Here is a 22,608-nt window from a genome sequence, read left to right as displayed (position 1 = left end):
TTGCATGTGTAGTGGTATCTGTTTTTGGTTGATGATATATGGAGCTGCTTTTCATATGCTTATTTGCCATCTGTATGTCTTCTTTGGTGAGGTGTCTGTTAAGACTTTGGTATCCCCCGCTTTTTTTTGGTATTGGGGATTGAACCAAGGGGCACTTAACCGCTAAGCTACATCCCCAGCCCTTTTTTATTTGTATGATTTTGAGCTGGGTCTCACTAAGTTGCTCAGGGCCTTGCTAAGTTGCTGAGGCTGGCTTTGAACTTGTGGTCCTCCTATCCAACCTTTCAAGTTGCTGGGATTGTAGGCTTGTGTCATCTTGCACAGCCCCAGTTTTTTTTTTTTTCTTTTAAGATGTTAATGGACCTTTATTTTATTGATTTATTTATATGTGATGCTGAGAATTGAACCCAGTGCCTCACACATGCCAGGTAAGAGCTCTACCACTGAGCCATAACCCCAGCCCCAGCCCCAAGTTTTTTTTTTTAATATTTGAACAACCAGCCCCAGCTTTTAATTGTGGTGTTTGTTTTCTTATTAAGTTTTAAAAATTCTCTTGATATTTTGGATAATAGTCCTTTATCTGTGGTGTCTTAATACAGATAATTTTTCCTAGTCTGTGGCTTGTTGTCTTATTCTCTTGACAGTGTCTTTTATGGAACAGAAATTTTATAATTTTAATGAAGTCTAACATTAAGTATTTCATGAATTGTACATTTCCAATCTGTATAATTTTTATTTCCTTTTCTTGGCTTTTTACATTAATTAGAACTTGCAGTATGGTGTTGAAAAGGATTGGTAAAAGGTGACATCTTTGCCTTGTTCCTGATCTCATTATAAAGCTTTTTTAAATTTCTCACCATTAAGAATGTTAAGATATAGGTTTTGTAGCTGTTTGTCCATTTAAGGAATTTCCCCTCTGTTGCTGGTTTTCTGAGAGGTTTTTTATTTGTTTGTTTTGTACTGGGGATTGAATCTAGGGGAACTCTACCAGTGAGCTATATTCCCAGCCCTTTTGATTTTTTGTTTTGAGACAGGATCTCCCTAAATTGTTCTGGCTGGCCTAGAATTTATAATCCTCCTCCCTCAGCTTCCCTAGTTGTTGGGATTATAGTCATGTGCCACCATACCCAGTGTTTTCTGAGAGTTACTATGAATGAGAGTTGGATTTTGTCAAATGCTTTTTCTTTTTTTTCTTTCTCTTTCTCTTTGGCACTGTCTTACTGTGTTTCCCAGGCTGGTCTTGAACTCCTGGGTTCAAGTAATCCTCCTGCCTCAATCTTTTAGATAGCTGGTACTATAGATGTGCCCTACTGTGCCTGGCTTGTCAGATGTTTTTTCTGCATCTGTTGAAATGATTGTGTTGCTTTGCATCTTCTTCTTCTTCTTCTTCTTCTTTTTTTTTTTTTTTTAATATTTATCATTTTAGTTTTAGGTGGACACAGTATCTTTATTTTTATGTGGTGCTGAGGATCGAACCCAATGCCTCATGCATGCTAGGTGAGCGCTCTACCACTGAGCCACAACACCAGCCCTGTTTTGCTTCTTTAATTGGTTGATATGGTTGATTTCATTAACTAGTTTTTTTTTTTTGTTGTTGTTGTTTGGCATTAGGAATTGAACCCACAGGTGCTTTACCACTGAGCTACATCCCCAGCCCTTTGTATTTTTTATTTTGAGTTGGGTTTTGCTAAGTTACTTAGGCCTTGCTAAATTGCTGAGGCTGGCCTGTAACTTGAGATCTCTGGCCTCAGCTTTCCAAATTGTGGGATTAAAGGTGTGCATCACCATGCCCAGCACATGGATTGATTTTTGAATGTTGAGTTGTCCTTGAATAATGGGTATACATTCTACTTGTATAAAATTCTTTTTATAGGTTGTTGAATTTGATTTGCTGTTTTATTGAGGATTTTTGCATTTGTGTTCATGAGAATCATGAACATCTTGTAACATCTTGGTCTGGTTTTAGTATTAGTATAATGCTGGCCTTATGGAGTCAATTAGGAAGCATTCCCTCTGTTTCTATCTCTTGAAAAGAACTTACAGAGAATTGGTATAATTTCTTCCTTAAATGTTTGATGGAATTCACCAGTGAGCCTTTTGGGCATAATGATTTCTGTTTTGGAAGATTATTATTCCAATTTCTTTCTTTCTTTTTTTTTTTTTTAAATATTGTTAGTTGTAGACACAATATCTTTATTTGTTTTTTAATGTGGTTCTGGGAATTGAACCCAGTGCCTCACACATACTAGGCAAGCGCTCTACCATTGAGCCACAACCCCATCCCTATTTTAATTTCTTTAATAGATAGGGCTGTTCAGATTGTGTATGTCTTGTGTGAGTTTTGCCAAATTATGTCTTTCATAGGAGTGCTCCAAGTCATCATATTGGTCTGTTATTAAATTTCTGGGTGTAGAGTTGTTTATAAGTCAAGTATCTTTTATCCAAAATATTTAGGACCACAAGTATTTTGGTTATTGGAATATTTGCTTATATATAATAAGAGATCTTGGGGATAGGACTCAAGCCTAAACAGAAAATCATTAGTTTCTTATAAACTTTACTTGCATAACCTGAAGATAGTTTTACACGATATTTTTTTTAAAAGAAACTTATATTCTTTTTTTTAAATATTTATTTTTTAGGTGTAGATGTAGTGCTGAGGATCGAACCCGGGTCTCTCCTGTGCTAGGCGAGCGCTCTACCGCTGAGCCACAATCCCAGCCCTTTACGTGATATTTTTAACATGCTTACACTATGAACCCTTCATCTGCCAGATGCTCAGCCTGTATTCCTTTATCATCTTTATAGTAATGTACGTTTAGAGAGAATCTGTGGTTCTGTCTCCTTTCATTTCGATATTTGTAGTTTGTGCCATCATTTCCCCCCTTAGTTATCCTAGCTAAAGGCTTATCAATTTTATTGATCTTTTCAGAGAATCAGCTTTTGGTTTTGTTCATTTTCTCTATTCCTGTTTTCATTAGCATTAATTTCTGATTTTTATTATTTGCTTTCTACTGTTTACTTTGGATTTAATTTGCTCCTCATTTCTAGTTTCCTAAAGTGGAAGCTTCAGTTGATTTTATTTTTTTCCCCCAGTATATGCAATTCAGTATTATAAATATGAATTATATTCTCATATTTCTGAGTTTCTCTATTTCTAATGTTGTTTTCATGTTTATATAATCTTAATGTTTTTTGTTTGGGGATAGTAGGTTATACTTCTTAACTGTTTCGTGTGTCTGCCCTTCTGGCATGCTTTCAGTTGTCTGTAGAGATGTCATTTTCTCCCTTGTCTACCCTGCCTCCCTTCTTATAATAAATTGTATGAGTGTGGATATGAAAAATTTCATGGGTCATTTTAATTGAAAATAAATTTTTCTGAAATTTTTGGAGAAGACATGTGATACAGGGCAGCATTTCTAACTTCACAGAATTATTTGGGGTGATAGTAAAAAGGTGGTAGGTTGCCTTGCCAGATCTCCCGGTTCTGTTAACTGCGTATCACTTTTATGTGGGCCTCGTCTATCCTTTGTTTCTGTTGCACCTTTCCTGCTCAAATTTGTTTTTCTTCAGTGCAAGACTTTGTCCTACAAAGGAGGTCTTGTTGGTCATTTTTGAAGTTCAAAAGGGCTTGACTGCTGCATCCACTTCAAACCTTATGACCTTACAGGGCCATTTGCTATCATCTTCAACTGAATTGATCAATTTTCCTATTCTCAGTTTCATCTGCATTTTCACATTTACTCATTGAATATTCCAGTGAATACTTCTTTGCTGTTTTGCTGGTATAAGGACATGCAAGAGGCAAAGTAGTCCTTACCCTATCAAGGCCCCAAAATTGCAGGTATGACTTTTCTTTAAAATTGGAGATAACAGTTCAGCCTAAAAACCGACTTAAAAATCTGTATAAGAAACAGTGATACCCTGGACTTATTAGCCCCTTTACTGCATGCTGTCCATACAGCCAAGTGCCTCTTTGGGGTAATGGCTTTCTAGTTCTCATTCACATTATTTTCCTTTCATACTAAGCCTGAGGGAACATTTAATTTCTTTACCCCTTGAAGTTAGATAGGATCATGTGACTGATTCTGGGTACTGGATTTTGAGGGAAAATTGTGTTACTTCTGGGTAGGCATAGTAAAAAGTTCATGAAGATTCTCTCTCTCTCTCTCTCTTTTTTTTTTTTTGTTGTTGTTTTCTTGATACAGGGCAAGATGGTCCAGACTGGAAATAGACCTGCTTGATGTCATTATACATATTACATGAGTCAAAGTTTTCTTATGTTGAGTCATTGAAATTTTGGAGTTATAAACACAGCTATCTGATAGCCATCAACCACATATGTCTATTGAGCCTTTGAAATGTGGGCAGGCCTGATTGAGATGTGCTGTAAGTTTAAAGTACATACCAGATTTAGAAGACTTAAGTATGCAAAAAAGACTAAAATATCTTCTTAATAATTTTCATATTGATTACATATTGAAATGATCTTAGATCAGCTGGGCTAAATAAAAACATTAAGTCAATTTCAGCTTTTTCTCTAATTTTTTTCCTGAGGCTGCATTGCTAGAAAATAAAAAATTACACATTTCTTTTAAATAGCACTAACCCTACCTGGAGTAAATTAGTACTCCATCTCATCTTGGTAGAAAATGGTAACTGTTTATCTAGAGAAGCCAAGCCAGTGGTGGTCCAGATTTGTAAAGAGTATAGAAAATCAATACACTTTAAGCAGAGGTTAAGCAAAAGCCTACCACTGATTCAGGAGATATACCCGCTTCTCTTAATTTCTGTCCCATATCCCTTTGTATTTGTTTGCAGAGCACTGGAGGTATATGCTCCATCTAGGAGATTGGAGGAGTCTTCTAAGAAATTGAATGGCTCCAGGGAAGAGATCAACAGAGTCTCCATATTAGTACAGGCACGTGACTGACCAACTATCTTAAAGTGAAGCCACCAACTTACAAGCCCCAGCTACAACCAGAAAATATGTAGTCGGGGTTCATGAACTTCATGAAACTGGTAAAGGGAAAGAGAATAATAACTGTAGCAGTGAGTCCATTTGTGTATTAAGATAAAGCAAATAACAACAGTACAAATAGGAGAAAATTAGCATATCATCTTTGTGATTAAGCTCTCCCCCAACATCTATATTCCATCTTTTTTCCCCCCAGTTTTTTCAATGTGGTAAAATACATACATACATAAAATTTATGTTCTTAACCATTTTTAAGTGTACAGTTCAGTGTATTAAAATATTCATAATGTTCTATAACCATCACCATTCATCTCAGAATTCTTTTCCTTTTGTAAAATGGAAATTAAACTCATTAAACAATAATTACCCCTTTCCCCAGCTTTGGCAACCAACCTCCATCTCTAAATACCTCATGTTAGTAGAATCATACTTGTTTTTCTTTTGGTGACTGGCTTATTTCACTTAGTATAATGTCCTGAAGGTTCGCCGTGTGGTAGCATATGTTAAAATCTCCTACTTTTAAAGGCTAAATCGTATTCCTTTGTATGTTCAGGCATGCTAATGAGAATGATGTTCTGAGAAATGTGTTGTCAGGTGATTTTGCCCTTGTATACTCAATGGAGTGTACTTACGCAAACGTAGATGGCACAGATCAGTCACTTGATTTGGTCTCTTGATGCACTTGAGAAGCAGTAAACACAAAGTGTATGAAGCTGCTACTGATGTAACACAGCATACTGCTTTACCTTTTTATAAGTACTTTCTGAAATAAAAATTGAAAGTATAGTTTATACATAAGCCAGTAATATAATGGTTTATTATCATTATTGGGTATTATGTACTATATATAATTGTATGTGCTGTACTTTTCATATGACTGAAAGTATAGTAGGTTTGTTTATACCAGCATCATCACAAACACATGTGTTATGGTTTGGATTTGAGGTGTCCGTGGAGAAAGAAGTACATGTTAGACAATGCAGGAATGTTCACTTGTGAAATGATTAGATTATGAGACCTGTGACCTCATCAGTGGAGGTCATTTTATCAGTTAATTTGAGTAGATTACTGAGTGGTTAACTGTAGGTCACTGTAGGCAGTGGGGCATGGCTGGAAGAAGTAGGTCACTGGGAATTATATGATGTGCCCTTGAGGATTATATACCATATTCCTTGCTCCTTAATCACTCTGTCTACTTCCCCCTCTCTCTCTCCTTCTTTCTCTCTCTCTCACTCTCTCTCTCTGTTTGTCTATCTCTGTCTGTTTTCTGGCTGCTAAGAACTGAGCAGCTTTCCTTCATTATGCCCTTTTGCTATGATGTTCTGCTTCACCTGGGGTTCAGAGCTATTGAGTTGGCCAACCATAGACCGAACCTCTGAAACCTCAAAGTATACTTTTCCTTCTCTAAGTCTTTCTGGTCAGATATTTTGGTCACAGTGAAGAAACACTAACACAACTTGAGTAATGTATTGCACTGTTACAACATCTTAGGCAATAGGAATTTTTCAGATCCATTATAAACTTATGTGATCACTGTTGAAATGTGTCCAGTTTTGACCAAAATATCATTAGGCAGTAAATGACTATATATATAAGACATTTTGATTATGGATTCATTCATTGATGAACACTTGTGTTACTTCCACATTTTAGCGATTGTGAATAATGCTGCTATGAACCCCAGTGTACAAATAAGAGTTCTAGGAACAATTGTACTCCAGCAAATTGGATTACTAGATGATGGACAGAAAAGCTAACAAGACTAAAACATGAAGAAATGAAAAAATCTGAATAGATCTATAACACTAAAGGAGACTGAGTGATCAAAAAGTCTTTCAATAGCCAGGTGAAGTGGTACATACCTGTAATCCCAGCAATTTGAGAAGCTGATTCAGGAGGATCACAAGTTTGAGATCAGCCTCAGCCACTTAGCAAGGCCCTAAGCAACTTAGCAAGAATCTGTTTAAAAATAAGAAGGATGGGGATGGGGTTCAGTGGCTAAGTGCCCCGGATTCGATCCTTAGTACCAAAACAAAACACAACAAAACAGAAACCTCCCCAAAAAGAGAAACCCTGGACCTAATGGCTTCACTGTGAATTCTATTAAACATTTAAAGAACTAAAACAGGTCTTCCTTAAACTTTCCAAAGAAGAGGAAGGAACACTTGTATCTCTAAAGATCTCTTATATATTAAGAATACCATGTTTTATGACAGTTTGCTTATATTGAGAAACTTCAATTTTTTAAAAAATATTTATTTTCTAGGTGTAGGTGGACACAACACAATGCCTTTATTTTTTTTATATGGTGCTGAGGATCGAACCTGGAGGGTTACCCATGCGAGGCGAGCACTCCACTGCTGAGCCACAATCTCAGCCCAACTTTTCAATTTTTTAAAAAGTTAAGATCTTTGCAAATCTGAGTTTCCTGGAAAACTGCCTTCTTTCCACCAAAGTAGACATGTATTCTTGAACTGTGTGGCTTCCTTGACTACTCATCTCACCTCCTAAAAATAATGGCAATATATATTACCTTCTTACATTATTACAGTGATTGTTGAGATCACCAGTAGGGTAAAAAACAGTATAAATTAGCAAAACCTTCCCTTCTCTGTTACTGCCTTGAGGCTATATACCATTTTCCTTTTCACCTCCACAATTCTCAAAATGGTCATGTATACCTTTATAGCTCCAGTTACTTGTTATTTGCTTCTTTCTTGCCATTGCCATTTTTTGCATCACTTGTTTTTAAATTGTGGGGACCTAGTTCTCCATGGCTTTTATTTTTACCTCTTTTGCATTATTACCTTTTACTCACTTAATTTTTTAAAAACCTCACTTTAAAAAAATTTACCTTGTAATAGAAAATTTGAAAAATACAATGAAGTATAAAAAGAAAATTTTCAACTGTAATGCCCAAAATATTCATCATTAAACTTAGGAGTATATCATTTGCATCTCTCTCTCTTTAATGCATTAAATTAAAAAATCATACTTTGCTTATTTTTTTGTTATCTGATCTTTTTCTGTTTTAATACATTGTGAATATATTTCCAATCACTCATTCTTCTGCAGTATAACAGTAACCACATAAATTGGTAGTGTTGAGATTGTCCGCTTTAACATTGGCTTCAATTTCTCCCTACCTGTGTGACGTGGGACCAGTTACTACTATGGATTTTAATGTCTTGTTCTTGAAAACAAAGAAAACATTTTAAACTAACTCTTAGGATTCCTTTATGTGGCAAATAAGAAATATATTAAAAATGATTCTTGACAATAACTACTAGCTGTTGTTACAGTGTTATGTGACTGTACTATAATTTGTTTAGATTACTTCTTTTTGCATGTTTTTGTTGTCATTAATAAGGTTGTGAGACCATCCAGGTAGTGGGTGCACATCATTATTTTTTAAGTGTAGGTTTTTTCCAAAATATTGTTTTAGTTTTTGATAGTCCTTTATTTTATTTACTTATATGCAGTGCTGAGAATCAAACCCAGTGCTTCACACATGCCAGGCAAGTAAGTGCATTACTGCTGAGCCCCATCCCCAGCCTCTTAAGTGTAGATTTTTAAAAAATGTTTATTTTTTAGTTGTAGTTAGACTCAATATCTTTATTTATTTTTATGTGGTGCTGAGGATCGAACCCAGGGCCTGCACGTGCTATGCGAGCGCTCCACCGCTGAGCCACAACCTAAGCCCAAAGTGTAGATTTTTATTAGTAAAATTATTGGACTAGTGAGTATATGATACATCTTGCTAAGTTACCCTCTAGAGAGGTTATCATTTAACCTCATGGGAGTGTACAAGAGACCATTAGCTTCCTTACATTTTTCAAGAAATCTTCATGCTCATGTGAGCAATACTATGATGAATGTATAATTTTTCTGCTTTTGCCAAAATATTGTACTTAGTTATAAAGGGATCAGTGACATTATAATTAGCCACAAATATTTCTTTCTTTCTTTTTTGTACTGGGAATTAAACTAAGGGCACTCAACCACTGAGCCACATCCCTAGCCCTGTTTTGTATTTTATTTAGAGACAGGGTTTCACTGAGTTGCCTAGCACCTCACTAAGTTGCTGAGGCTGGCTTTGAATTCGAGATCCTCCTGTCTTAGCCTCCCGAGCTGCTGGGATGACAGATGTTCGCCACTGCACCCGGCAACCACAAATATTTCTTGATCTACATTTCATTAAGGTTTGGCTTCAGAAAGAAAGAGAATGAGAGCCTGTAAAGATGTGCACAAAGATATGTAGAAATAGGTTCTGAGTCTTTCTGTTTTGAAATTTCTCATATTTTATCCTAAATGAATTTGAATCTCCTACTTTATTTGGATGCCAGGTTGTATGTGGATGAAATTTTTAATTACCTTGTAGTATGATTTACTATTTTTTGGGGGGGGTTAGATTTTTTAAAGACAGCTTCACTGAGATAATTTGCATAACATGATTCACCCATTTAAAGGACACACTTCAGGGGGTTTTGGTATATCTGTAGATAGATACAACCATCAGTACAGTCAATATTGGAACATTTCATCACTTCCAAATGAAACCCTATACCCTTTCACTATCACTCCTTTATAACTTTTTTATTTTTAAATGGTATTTTCTATTTTCAATTTTTTTATATTGTAGGTAGTTGGTACAGGATTTGGGAAGAGAAAGTATGACATTTGGATTAAAAGTTCAGTGTCTGAAGTCTTACTGATAGGTTGGAATCCCAGGTCTTCCTTAATATCTGTGTGACTTTGGGGGGTTACTTAACCATCCCGAGCCTGTTTTCTTATCTGTAGTATGGAATTAGTAGTGGTGCTTGCCTCATAGGCGTATTTTAAGGATTAAACAAGATAATAAATATATAAAATTTAGCACATAATTGACACATAGTATTCAATAAATGGAGCTCAATAAAGGTATTATTGGTGTCATACTTTTGTTCTTAAATCATCTAGCAAGTGTTTGGTGCTAGTGGATATTGTTATTAAATACTGAGTGGTGTTTCTGTCAGTGTTTCTGAATGTTTTCTGATAACAGTATTAGTAGTTTACTCTTAGAAAGTGTTTGCTGTTTGCCTGGCTCTATTCTAAATGTTAAACCTTTATTAACTCCTTTGATCCTCATATTTCAGATATGTTCAGTTATTATTCCCATTTAATGGGAATTAGAGGAGGTTAAACAACTTGGTCAAAGGATTTACAACAGGTAAGTAGTAGAAGGATTCTAACCAGGATTCTAGCTCTCAGTCTGGGTACAGAACCTGTGCTCTTATCCCTGTGCTTTTATCATTACTGTCTCCTTCCTAAAAGAATAGTTCATGGGTTTTTAGGCATCTTAATATCTTGGCTGCTAGAGGATCTATATTGAAAAGGACTGTGAGGTCTTTAGTGCTTGCTTGGAAGAACTAAACTGTGTGGTGATGTCTGCTCTGGACATGGACCTCAGGGTGGTTTTGTTTTCCATCCAGATCAGATCACACCTTGATGGTTCTGCTCTATCAGCCTAAAATGAGGACTCTGGGTGGGGCCAGGGCTAGTCACAGGGCACACTTCTTGGGCCTCTTGGAATGTTTATTTAAACCTGAACTATTCCTTCCTTGAATGCTGTCAAATCCTGCCAGTCCTTGGAAGGCCACCTTAAATTACTTCTCTGGACTCAGCTGTAGTGATCTTTCCACCTGTGGAGTCACATAATTGTCATGTGTAGTAGTGTGACAGCATTTGTATTATAATTTGGCACCATTATTTCCATTTTAGTGTATTTTTGACTTGACATGTTAATTAAATGTTGCTTGAGACAGGAAACTATATCTTAAATGTTAAAATTAACTACAGTACCCTAGGAAGTATGAGCAAGTAAGGAAGGTAGGGGTGTGTGTGTGTGTGTGTGTGTGTGTGTGTAAATATTTTTCTTTCAGTCTCATTCCTGTCAATAATAGTTGTTCTCTGAAATTCAAACTCCCAGACTTAGTTCCAGAGGTATGTGGTATGTGTTTGTAAGAAGGTGGGTAGTCCTTAGGCTGTTGGGTTATATGCATTATGTGCATTATGCTGCATCTGATTGTCTGAAACTGAAACTCTTTTTTTTTTTAGTTGTAGATGGACGCAGTAATTTTGTTTTACTTATTTGTTTTTATGTGGTAGCTGAGGATTGAACCCAGTGTCTCAAAGGTACGAGGCAAGTGCTCTACTACTGAGCTAGACTCCCTCGCCTGATTGTCTGAAACTCTTTCAGACCTGTTGCTTCCTTTTGAAATTTTCCTTGATTGCCCTAGTTGATGCTCATTCTGTGTATAGACCCCTCCCTTAGGCATGTGACTCACTGATTTAAAAGCAGTACAGGATAGTAATTAACTACCTCTCTCTCATCATATAGAGATGAGAACGTAAATGAATGCTTCCTAGCTAACACTTTCTTCCCCAACTGTTTACCCACCTACGGAGTTGTAGCAACACTGTCCCTCATCTCGTCTTTGAAGGAAGTATCTCTAGAATGTTTGTCTCCTATTAGAAATGATTAGTTTGCATATTCTTGTACAAGTGATAGATTTTTCAACTGATTTAGTTTTCTGTAATTTTTATAATGTCATTAGTTTGGTTTTATTGATGTGTACATTAGGAAAGATGACAGTTGGATTTTTAATGAAGGTAATTTTAAGTTTTTAGTAAATATTAATTAAGTCAAATATTATGACAGATTAGTTGAATTAAGGTCTAACATCACCAGTACATTCTTAAGATAGCTGATAGACGTTTATCCATTTTCATGAAATGTAATTAGATTTTTAGGAAAATATATTTATGTAAAGGAATTTATTCTACCTTTATTACTGCAGGTTGGCAATCAAAGCTTTTTTTTTTTTTAGTGTTGGTGGTACTGGGAATTGAACCCAGGGCCTCACACATGCTAAGGCAAGTGTTGTGCCATTGAACTGTATCTCCAGACCTTTTTATTTTATTTTTGAGACAGGGACTGGTTGAGATTTTATTAAAGTTAGCAAATGAACTGTTAAGCATGGTGAAAGACACGGGAATGTTTACTATCCATTCAACTTTTCTATCAATTTATAAGTATTTAAAATAAAAATTTTGGAAAATGAATACTTTATCATATCCAATTTATAATTTCATACAGGGTTTTATGTGTGTGTGTGTGCTATTAGGGATTGAACCCAGAAGTGTTCTGCCGTTGAGTTATAATGGCAGATTTATAATCAGATTTATAATCCTCCTGAGTAGCTGGTGTGTACTACCCTGCCCAGCTCTGAAAAAATATTGAAAACAGCATCTCAGAGTATTTATCAATAGAAAGTAAATCTATTCTTTATAAGTTATATGTAGTATAATTGCATTGCCAAGAAGTTCTTGCCCTTAGATTGCTTACGCTGCTCTGTTGCTGAAGCACACAGTCTGTGACCTTTTAAGTGCAGTTTAATTTTTCATTTAACTTATAATTCATGATTTCCAGAAAAAAAATTTAAAATTTAAAATTTCCTGATCAAGGAAAGCTGTGTGGGACTTCCTTCTAGAATTGTTTATTAAACAATCTATAGGCAGGCAAGGTGGTTCATACCTGTAATTCCAGCAGTTTGGGAGGCTCAGACAGAAGGATTGCAAGTTCAAGGGTATCCTCAGCAACTTAGAGGCCCTGTCTCAAATTAAAAAAAAAAAAAAAAAAAAAAAAGAATAAAAGGAGGTGGGTTGGGGCTGGGATATAACTCAATTGCAGAGCACTTCTGGGTTCGATCCCTAATAGCGCATGTGCGCGCACACACACAATCCTGTATAAAATTATAATTTGGATATGATAAAGTATTCATTTTCCAAAAATTTTACTTTAAATACTTAAAATTGATAGAAAAGTTGTATGGATAGTAAACATTCCTGTGTCTTTCACCATGTTTAACATTGAAACTTTAATACAATCTCAAAATTATAATGTTGAATGAAAAAACAAGTCAAAGAAGAATACATGTATATAGTATAATTATTCATATAAAGCTCCAAGGTAGGAACAATTTTAAAATGTATATTAAAGGGAAAATACCACTGTGGTAAAATGTAAGGAAGGGCTGGGGTTGTAGCTCAGTGGTAGAGCGCTCGACTAGCAAGTGTGAGGCCCTGGGTTCGAACCCCAGCACCACATAAAAATAAATAAATAGAATAAAGGTATTGTGTCCAACTACGACTAAAAAATAAATATTAAAAAAAATGTAAGGAAAATTAAGGGAATAATGCCAAATTTAGAATGGTAGTTATCTTTGGTGGGACGAAGTAATTGTCTTGATACATGGAGGGGGTTAAAGCTGCCAATACATTTCTTACATAGAAGGTTGGGACAGAATTATTCATTTTTATTACCCTTATTTCAAATGCACATCTATATTTTATATACTTTTATATGTAGAATGGATTTTAGGCTAAAAGTTCTATGGTAATATTTTTAAAATCTGGATATGAGGTAGACAGATGTCTGTTCTACCACTTTTTATATTTTCAGAACGTAGCATGATTTAAAAAAATTAAAGTACCACAAAATTTTATATTGAAATTTAAGAATACTGTGTGACAAATCATTAACAGCAATACCTCACACCTCAAAACAGATATTAAGTTATTATAAAATGAATAAAAAATGAAAACAATTTTTACTTCACTTCATTGTAATGTAACAGAAAATATACATCATCTACATAAAATTTATTTTAAAAATTTTAACTTATAATGTTATTCATGAAATACAGTTAGCAAATTGTGGGATACAGCCTTGTTCTTAGGATACACCTGCTGAAATGTTCAGGGTTTAACCTATTTACAGAATACCTGAAAATGTCTTGGAACAGAAAAGTGTGTGTTTTTATAATGAGAGCAAGAAAAAGAAAGAAAGCAAGCCAGTGAGGCAAAATAAACTGCTGAATATTTGGAGTTGAGTGCAAGTTCAGCCTTTGACACTTGGTAAATTTTGGTGAAGGAAGACTTCATTCATTATCGTTGCTGTAAGGAGGTTCAGGGACCATTGCAACAGTTGTGCAGTAGGAGAGAGAACGGTTGCACTCAACTCTAATTACAGCATAGGCAATTGGGAACTTCAATTCAGTGAACATATTGGGGCTTAGTGGATGGAAAACTGTTAAGAGAAAACATCAGGTGTAGGAGAATTTGTGAGTGTCTAGGAGTGCAGCGGTGGGTTACATGTTACTGTATATTTAGCTTTTTAAAGAAACCGCCGAACTGTTTTCCAAAGTGGCTGTGTCACTTTATGTGCTCAGTTGTACGAGAAATCCTTTTCCTTTACTTTCTTGCCAATAGTAGTTATTGTCACTATTAATTTTAGCTGTCCCAGTGGGTGTGTAGTTATGATCTCAGCGTAGGCTTAATTTGCATTTCCTGATGAGTAGTGACCTTGATCATCTCTTTCCATGTGCTTTTTGCCACTCATATATCCTCTTCAGTGAAATGTGTCTTCATATTTTTTTGCCTATATTCTAGTTGAAGTTTTCTTTTTACTGTTAAGTTCTGAGGTGGTTTAGTATGTAAGTCTGTACTTTAGTATCTAAGTCTGTACTTTATTAACGGGATTCTTTGCAGAGCACAAGTATTAAATTCTGATTCAGTTTAATTAATCATTTTTCTTTTGTGAATCATGCTTTTAGTGTCATTTTCCATTCCTGCTCCCAACCTTTAGCTCCAGATGATCACTGATCTACTTTTTGTCTTTATGGGATTGCCTTTTTGGGGATATTTCATTTAAATGGAATTTTGTAGTGTGTGGTGCTTTTATTTATTTATTTATAAATTCATTTATTCAGCACATTTATTAATTTATTTAGCATTTTTTCATTTATTCAGCATATTTGTAATTACTTTTTTCCCCACATTTTTAATTGATGCATTGTATTTTTATATAATGATGGGATTTGCTGTTACATATTCACATATGCACACATTATAACAATATAATTTGGCCAGTATGACTCTCCAGGACTTCCCATCCTCCTTTTTGCTCTTATTTCCCTTGGATTTTCATGATATCCCCTCCCCCCACCACTTCCTTTTCCTTTTTCCTTTCTAGCTTCCACATATGAGAGAAAATATACGACCCTTGACCTTCTGAGTTTGGCTTATTTCACTTAACATAATGATCTCTAGTTCTATCTGTTTTTTTGCAAATGACATAATTTCATTTTTCTTTATGGCTGTCATTCAGCATATATTCAGGGTTCATCCATGTTGTATCATGAACCAGTTCTTTTATGACTTCATCTATTCTTATGGCTGAATAATATTCCATTCCTTGCATAGACCACATTATTTATCCATTTGTCAATTAAGACAGATTGCTTCCACTTTTCTGCTTATACCAGAAGAGCTGCATATATATTAGCCACCTTCCTCATGTGTGATGCACACATGCACAGATATACTCATATATATATATAGTTTTGTTTCCTTTTTTTTGAAGCTTTATTTTGTTTATTTTTTTTTAATGTGGTGCTGAGGATCGAACCCAGTGCCTCAGAGGTACTAGGCAAGTGCTCTACCACTGAGCTACAACTCCAGCCTTTTTTCCTTTTTTAAACAGTGAAGGATGACTTATTTTATGATTTTATTAAAAAAAAAACAACTTAAGGTACTTGGAATATCTTTCCATATCCATCAGAATATACACAATATATCTCATTTTTTTTGTTAAACGTTTAGCGTTTAGTGTTTATTGTGGCTATTGATCTTATACTGATAAACATTTAGGTGACAGTGGGTGACTTCCTGATTTTTCTTATGTGGCAATAAAGATTCTTAAATAGTGTCTTTGGTGCAAAGCTCATTTTACATACTTTTGGACTTCATTGTCATTTATCATTCACTTATGCTATTACTGTTGTATAGGGATTTTCTTATAAAGAAGATACATAGAAAATGATTGCATTTCATGTAAGCATACTGTTTCTTACTTACTAGAATTCTGTGGAACAAATAACTACATAAGGGAGTAGAGAGAATTTAACAGGAGATATTTGAAATGGGTCTTTGTGAGGAAAAATGGAAGTTCACTTGGCAGAAGAAGATAAAGATAAGTACATTTTGACTTTTGAATTCCGAGTGTGAAGAAAAGTAAAAGCATTACACAGCCTGGCCTCTTCAGGAAATAGCAAATAGTTTAATATGGCCAGCAGGAGGCTTTTGGGCATGAATTATAGAAGACAAGGCAAGTTAAGTAGACTGAAAGCAGATTATAGCAGACTGATTAGTCTATAAATGTCCTTCTAAAGAATTTGTACTTTAGGCTGGGGGTGTAGCTCAGTGGTAAAGTGCTTGCTTAGCAAGCATGAGGCCCTGGGGTTTGATCCCCAGTACTGAGTTGGGGGGGGGGACAGGGACTTCAATTTGTACATACTGGAAATCATTGGGGGAAAAAAAATTAAGTGCACTTTTATTTTTATTAAATGGTTAGAGTTGTGTTGTGAATATTTCAGATTCCTTCCATTGTCTTTCTCAGTTACCTGATTCTACCTCTTGCTCTATGCAACTGTTGCTTTGCTTCTTGTGTCTAAATTTACCCTTTCTAAAGATTTTATGTACATTGATTTGTACAATATGTGGCTTTGCATCTGGCTTCTTTCACTTTTTATTTTTTATTTTTAGACAGGGCTTTACTAAGTCGCTGAGGCTGGCTTTGAACTTGGAATCTTCCTGCTTCAGCTGCTTGGATTACAGTGGGGCGGCACCACCTGACCAAAATTATTGTTTTTGAAGTTATTCATTTTGTTTTATATGTATCAGTATTTCATTCCTTTTTATTCCCCTGTGTTATTCCTTTCTGTGGTTATACCACACTGTTTATCTGTTTAGTAGGTGATGAATATTTGGATTGTTTCCAGTTTGGGGTTATTATGAATAATGCTGCTATGAACATTTGTAGCTAAGTCTTTATGTGGACACATTTTTCACTTTTCTTGAGTAGGTTCCCATAGAGAAAATTTTGGATCATATGGTAAGTTTTTGTTTTATCTAACTTCAGGAAATTGGCAAACTGTTCCCCAAAGTCACTGTATTATTTTACATTACTGTCAGCAATGTATGAGGGTCTCAGTTTCTTTTTGTCCTGAAGCTTGGTATTAATTGTCTCTTTAATTATATAGACATTCTGTTGACTGGTAGTATGTTGTTATGCTTTTACTTTGCATCTCCATAATGAATTATGATCATTATTTTTAAAATATGTTTTTAGTTGTAGGTGAACACAATACCTTTATTTTATTTATTTATATGTGGTGCTGAGGGATCTAACATGTACTAGGTGTGCGCTCTACCACTGAGCCACAACCCCAGCCACATGATCATTATTTTTTTTTAATATTTATTTTTTGTTGTAGGTGGACACAATATCTTTATTTCATTTTTATGTGGTGCTGAGGATCGAACCCAGTGCCTCAACGCATACTAGGTGAGCGCTCTACCACTGAGCCACAACCCTAGCCCTAATCATTTTTTAATGAAGCACAGGTGTATTTTGAAAATAGCAGGTATACTGAATGGAGGTAAGAATGAAGGTGGGCTCCATGAAAAATATGAGCCTATACTAGAGGATGTAATTAGAGTTGGGGAAGATGGATTCTAAAGATCTATTAGCATTAGAATGGGAAGCATTTACTAATTGGCTAAATATAATCAGTGTGGCAGAGGGAGGTGGAATTTAGTGATCCCAAGATTTCAAACTTTGACAGTTGGGTAGATAGTGCTGCCATTAGCCAAAAGAGTGTGTGGATGTTTTTTGTATTGTATACCATGGCTTTTATATTGATTCTGTTTTTTTGATGTTCCACTGGAATAAATATTTGAGTTTTTTAGTAGTTTGGAAATATATTCAAAAGATGAATCTGAGCTGAAATCAGAAATTTAGGGGAGTTATTATATATGTAACAACTGAATTCATAGAAGTAAATGGCATGTCTGTTCCTAAATCCCTGTATGTTTTTGGTTACTATGAGCAACTGAAATTGGCTTAATCGATAAGAAGATTTAATATAATACAAAAAGATCCAAATTAAAATCGTTCTAGGTATTCAGGCGAGGCATAATATCACCAACGATCCAGATTCCTTCTATCATTTAGTGCTCATGTCATTCTCATTCTGTTTGAGTGTGTCCTCTTACACAGTCTGTTCTCCAATGTTCTTATGATGAATGCCACAGTTTGGCTGACACATTTCTACCCAGAATTGTATGCAAAAAAAGGATGTGTATGTGTATCATCTGGCTTTTGTTTTTGGTGATGGTGGTGGTGGTTCAGTACTGGGGATCAGAACCAGGAGCATTCTACTTTAAGCTACATCCCAATGTTTTTTGTTTGGTTTTGAGAGAGGGGCTTCTTACTAAGTTGCGCAAGCTGGCCTAAATTTGTGATCCTCCTTCCTTAGCCTCCCAAGTCACTGGGATTATTGGCCTAAAAAACCACACCCAGCTCATCTGGCTCTTTGCTTCATCCAGGAAAACCTTCCCCATAAGCTCCCTAGCAAGTGAACTCTCTTTGTCTTACTGGCCAGAATAATCCACTGGCAAAAAGAATGGAAATTACCACAGTTGGCTTAGACCAGAGCATTCTAGCCCAAGAATCTTTCTCTGATATCTCTTCTGGAAGAAACTTTTCCCTCTTGCCTTTTGTTCTCTTTTGTATTTCAGATAGGTTAGATTTTCTAAATAACTTAGTTTCTTATTGAGTCATTAATATTAGGTACTTCAAATCAGCTAATATTTGCTGAAATCTTATTCTATGTCATTTAACTGTGCTAGATTTTAGGATACAGAAATGAAACTATAAGAAGCATTGTTTGATATGGAAATAACTTCAACAGAAGAATTATGCCCTAAAGTTCATTTGTATTTTATATCAATATATGTATGTATGTATGTGTGTATGTGTATGTATGTATGTATGTGTCTGTATGTATGTATATGTAGGCATGTTTAATGCCATTATTTTATCTTTGGATTTATGAGAAAAGGCATCTTTAGTTTCAAAATCAAGCTTACTTTCAATTGATAAAAATTAACTTTTGGAACATTTAGAACACAACTTGTTCATGAGTTGATCCTCCGTATCTGTGTTATTTGGGTTCAAATGAATGAATGCTAAAACTAAATTATATTGTTCATTTGAGTTACTTAAAGCAAAAACCATGTTATATTCTCTACAGCATAATGTTTGAGTGTTCTAGTTAACATGCTAAAGATTTTAATAGTACTGTCTTTTGCTTAAGATCCCAACTGAAATGTTTCTAAAATAAAGATGATTTTGTGATTTGGTTCTGATTTTTTTAAAAAAATGGTTATTTGAGTGCAGCTGTAGTGTTAATATAGTAAGCAGTGTTTGTACAGTAGACATACTATTTTTTAGTTGTAGGTGGACACAATACCTTTATTTTATTTTTATGTGGTGCTGAGGATTGAACCCAGTGTCCCATGCATGTAAGGCGAGCACTCTATCTCTGAGCCACAACCCCAACCCAGATGGGGTGCTTTTTATGGGTGTTGAAAGAGAGAAGAAATGAAGTTAGAGATGAGGGAATTGGGAGTGGTAGAAAGGAAAAATGTGCAATCTAATCACTTATTCTGAATGCTAAAAATTCCACTACATTTTGATAACTATTATAAACTCAAAAAGTAATCCTAAGCTTCAGTTTTGATTGATTATATTTATCAAAATCATACTTATGCTGTATTCTTTTGTATTAAGTACATTGTCCTTAATACAGGAATTAATGGTGATATTCTGACACCCCAGAGTTGAAGATAATTATAATTCCCATAATGTGTGTCCTTGATGGGTTCTGGGTTCTGTATGGTGTGGGTATGTGTGGTGTTAGGTATTGAAGCCCAGAGCTTCACACTGAGCAAATGTTCTACCACTGAGCTAGCTGTACCTGCAACCCCTAGTGATCCAAAAGTATCTTGGTGGCTTAAGATTTAAACATTTTAATAATTTTGAAAACCAAGAGGAAAGTCAGGCGTGGTAACACACACCTGTAATTCCCACAGTTTGGGAGGTTGAGGCAAGAGGATCACAACATCAAGGTCAGAGTCAGCAACTTAGTGAGAGCTTTGTTTCAGAATACAAAGGGCTGGGTAGATAGCTCAGTGGTAAAGTGCCTCAATTCAGTCCCCAATACCAAAACAAAACAAAAGATGCGCGCAAAAAACAACCAAGAGGAATGTGTACATCTTGATAGCAGGAACATGTATTTTGTAAAGGAAAATGTGGGAATAAAAATAAAATATGGGAATTGTCTGCTTTTTGTGCAAATAATTAACTTGAGTAAATTCTAATGTTAGCTCTTTGTTATAAAACATTAGAGTATACTTAGGTTTGATTTTCATTTATTTCAAGTCACTAAGAAACTGATATTTGTAAAAGAATTACCTTCTCTTTAATGTGCTTTCTACAGTTAACATGTTTGAAAATTTTAAACATAAAATCTTTAGCATAAAAACACTTATTATGAGAAAAGGCATCTTTAGTTTTAGCATCTGGGGCTGTGGCTTAGCGGTAGAGAGCTTGTCTAGCATGTGCAAGGCACTGGGTTCAATCCTCAGCACCACATAAAAATAATTAAATAAATGTCCAACTACAACTAAAAAAATACTTATTTGGTGTTTGGTTTTAACTGGCATACCTGTGATTGTGGGATATAAGTTTACAATGCTCAGACTGCTGTAAGTTGCCTTGTAAGTTAAGTGGTTGAAGTTGTTTGGAACATTTTGCCTATGTAAATCTTGTTCCCTTCTATATGTGTGCATATTTATAGATTTGTGCTTACAGAACTATGGCACTATATTGCAAAGGTCCTAATCTTTACTGTATTCACACAATTTGTAATATGTAAGAAATTATTTGCAGACCTGTACTGTGAAGTATATCTTTCCTCTGACTTGTTTTGGTTAGCTCTGAATAATGAAGTCAAACCTTACTTGATTTTCCTTAGTGAGTCTTAGGGTCAATTTTCTTTCTTTCTTTATTTTTCCTTTTTTATTAAAAATAAACTTTAGATTTAGGTAGTTATGTGTTGTAACTCAAGGAAACAATATTGTAATGATTAGTGTTGTAATAAACAATGATTGGTAAGTGGTTTACATGTTATTTATCATTTGCTCCATTGGAAGTATCTGATAAAATTAGAATCAGGCCATCTCTGTTGGCTGTCTTTGGTTTTATGCAAATGGATTAATATGAGCTTTGTTTAATGCAGTGATTACTTCCTCTCTCTTTCTGTACACAACCTTAGGGAGGAATGGTGTAGTTGTAGTTGGGAAAAATGGCTTTGGAGGAAAATTTTTATGCTGTTTATAAAGTGGAAACATAATGCCTTTATTTTTTAACTAGTGTGAGGGAAATTCTTAGAGATTATGAATGTCTCAAAAAATAAAACCATGAAGTCTCCAATCCTGCCATCGTGCATTTTTCTTAGTGACAATCTGAGAGTTTTAAAGTCATATAAGTACTCCCCAAAAAAGTTAGAGACCTGGTTAAGTTGTAGGTAACTAGTAACTAGTACACCAGAAGACTGTTAAAGGCTCCTAAATGCAGACAAAGCATTACTAATTGCTTTCAGGGTCAGGCTGACTTTACTTGGACCATGAAAGATTTAGCATAGTCCTATGGCTGCCTGCTTGCTGAGTAAAGAGTCTTGTCTTTAACAAAGACTGCTATCTGATATGCCAGACCGTTTCATGTTGCCCTCGTTTACATGAATTTAGTCATTATTGCCAAGACTACTAAACCTCAGTGCAACATAAATGATACTTCTAAATGGTCTTGAAGACAAAGGCCTTTAACCTTGCAGTGGGATGTAGGTATTGTTTACATAGCTTTTAAAATATGGAACAGAATACTTTGCTATTTGAAGTTTCAATTAAAAGATACATTCAGGAAAAATATTTTTAAAAAATCTACAAGTAAAATACCACACATCTTTAAGTAAAGTAAAATTTCTAATGTTTTCCATCTTTTAGAATGTTTATTCCTTGGAACGGTAGGATCCTAATGACACTATTAACATGGGTCCAATCCCATCAATGCAACTAATTCTTCACACTCATAAATCCTACTATTCTAGGTAGAAGTTAGAATGAAATTAAAACTGGTTAATGAAACTTGATAAAAAGGGGCAAAGGAAATACTAGCTAGATGGTCAAATATGTTTTTGCCCATGTAAGAATATGAATTTTTTATTGTAATACTTATTGAATTGATATTTATTTTACTGTTTATTTTAATACTATTTAGCTAGCCCTTATTATTATTATTTTTGGTACCAGGGATGGAATCCTGGGGGCACTCAACCACTGTGCCACATCCGCAGCCTTTTTTTGTATTTTATTTAGAGACAGGGTCTCACTGAGTTGCTTAAAACCTTTCTAAGTTGCTGAGGCTGGCTTTGAACTCAAGATCCTCCTATCCCAGCCTCCTGAGTCACTGGGATTACAGACATGCACCACTGTGCCTGGCTAGCTAGCATTTACATTCAGTAGTCTTCATTGGTAGGTTTGACTGTTAGTGCAACCAAATGTATTTTTTTAAACGTTTATGTATTTTTTAATTGTAGTTGCACACAATACCTTTATTTATATGT

General features: G+C 35.0%; 1 protein-coding gene across 3 annotated transcripts in view; it reads left to right on the top strand.

Annotated features, from left to right (window-relative positions):
* Positions 1-22,608, top strand: part of Bmpr1a (bone morphogenetic protein receptor type 1A) — a 129,699-nt gene that overhangs the window by 33,032 nt on the left and 74,059 nt on the right. The window lies entirely within an intron of this gene.

The sequence above is a fragment of the Marmota flaviventris genome, chromosome 4, assembly GCF_047511675.1.
Source record: "Marmota flaviventris isolate mMarFla1 chromosome 4, mMarFla1.hap1, whole genome shotgun sequence".
Taxonomy (NCBI): domain Eukaryota; kingdom Metazoa; phylum Chordata; class Mammalia; order Rodentia; family Sciuridae; genus Marmota; species Marmota flaviventris.
Note: the sequence above shows the minus strand (reverse complement) of the source record. Positions and strands in the feature narration are given on the sequence as shown.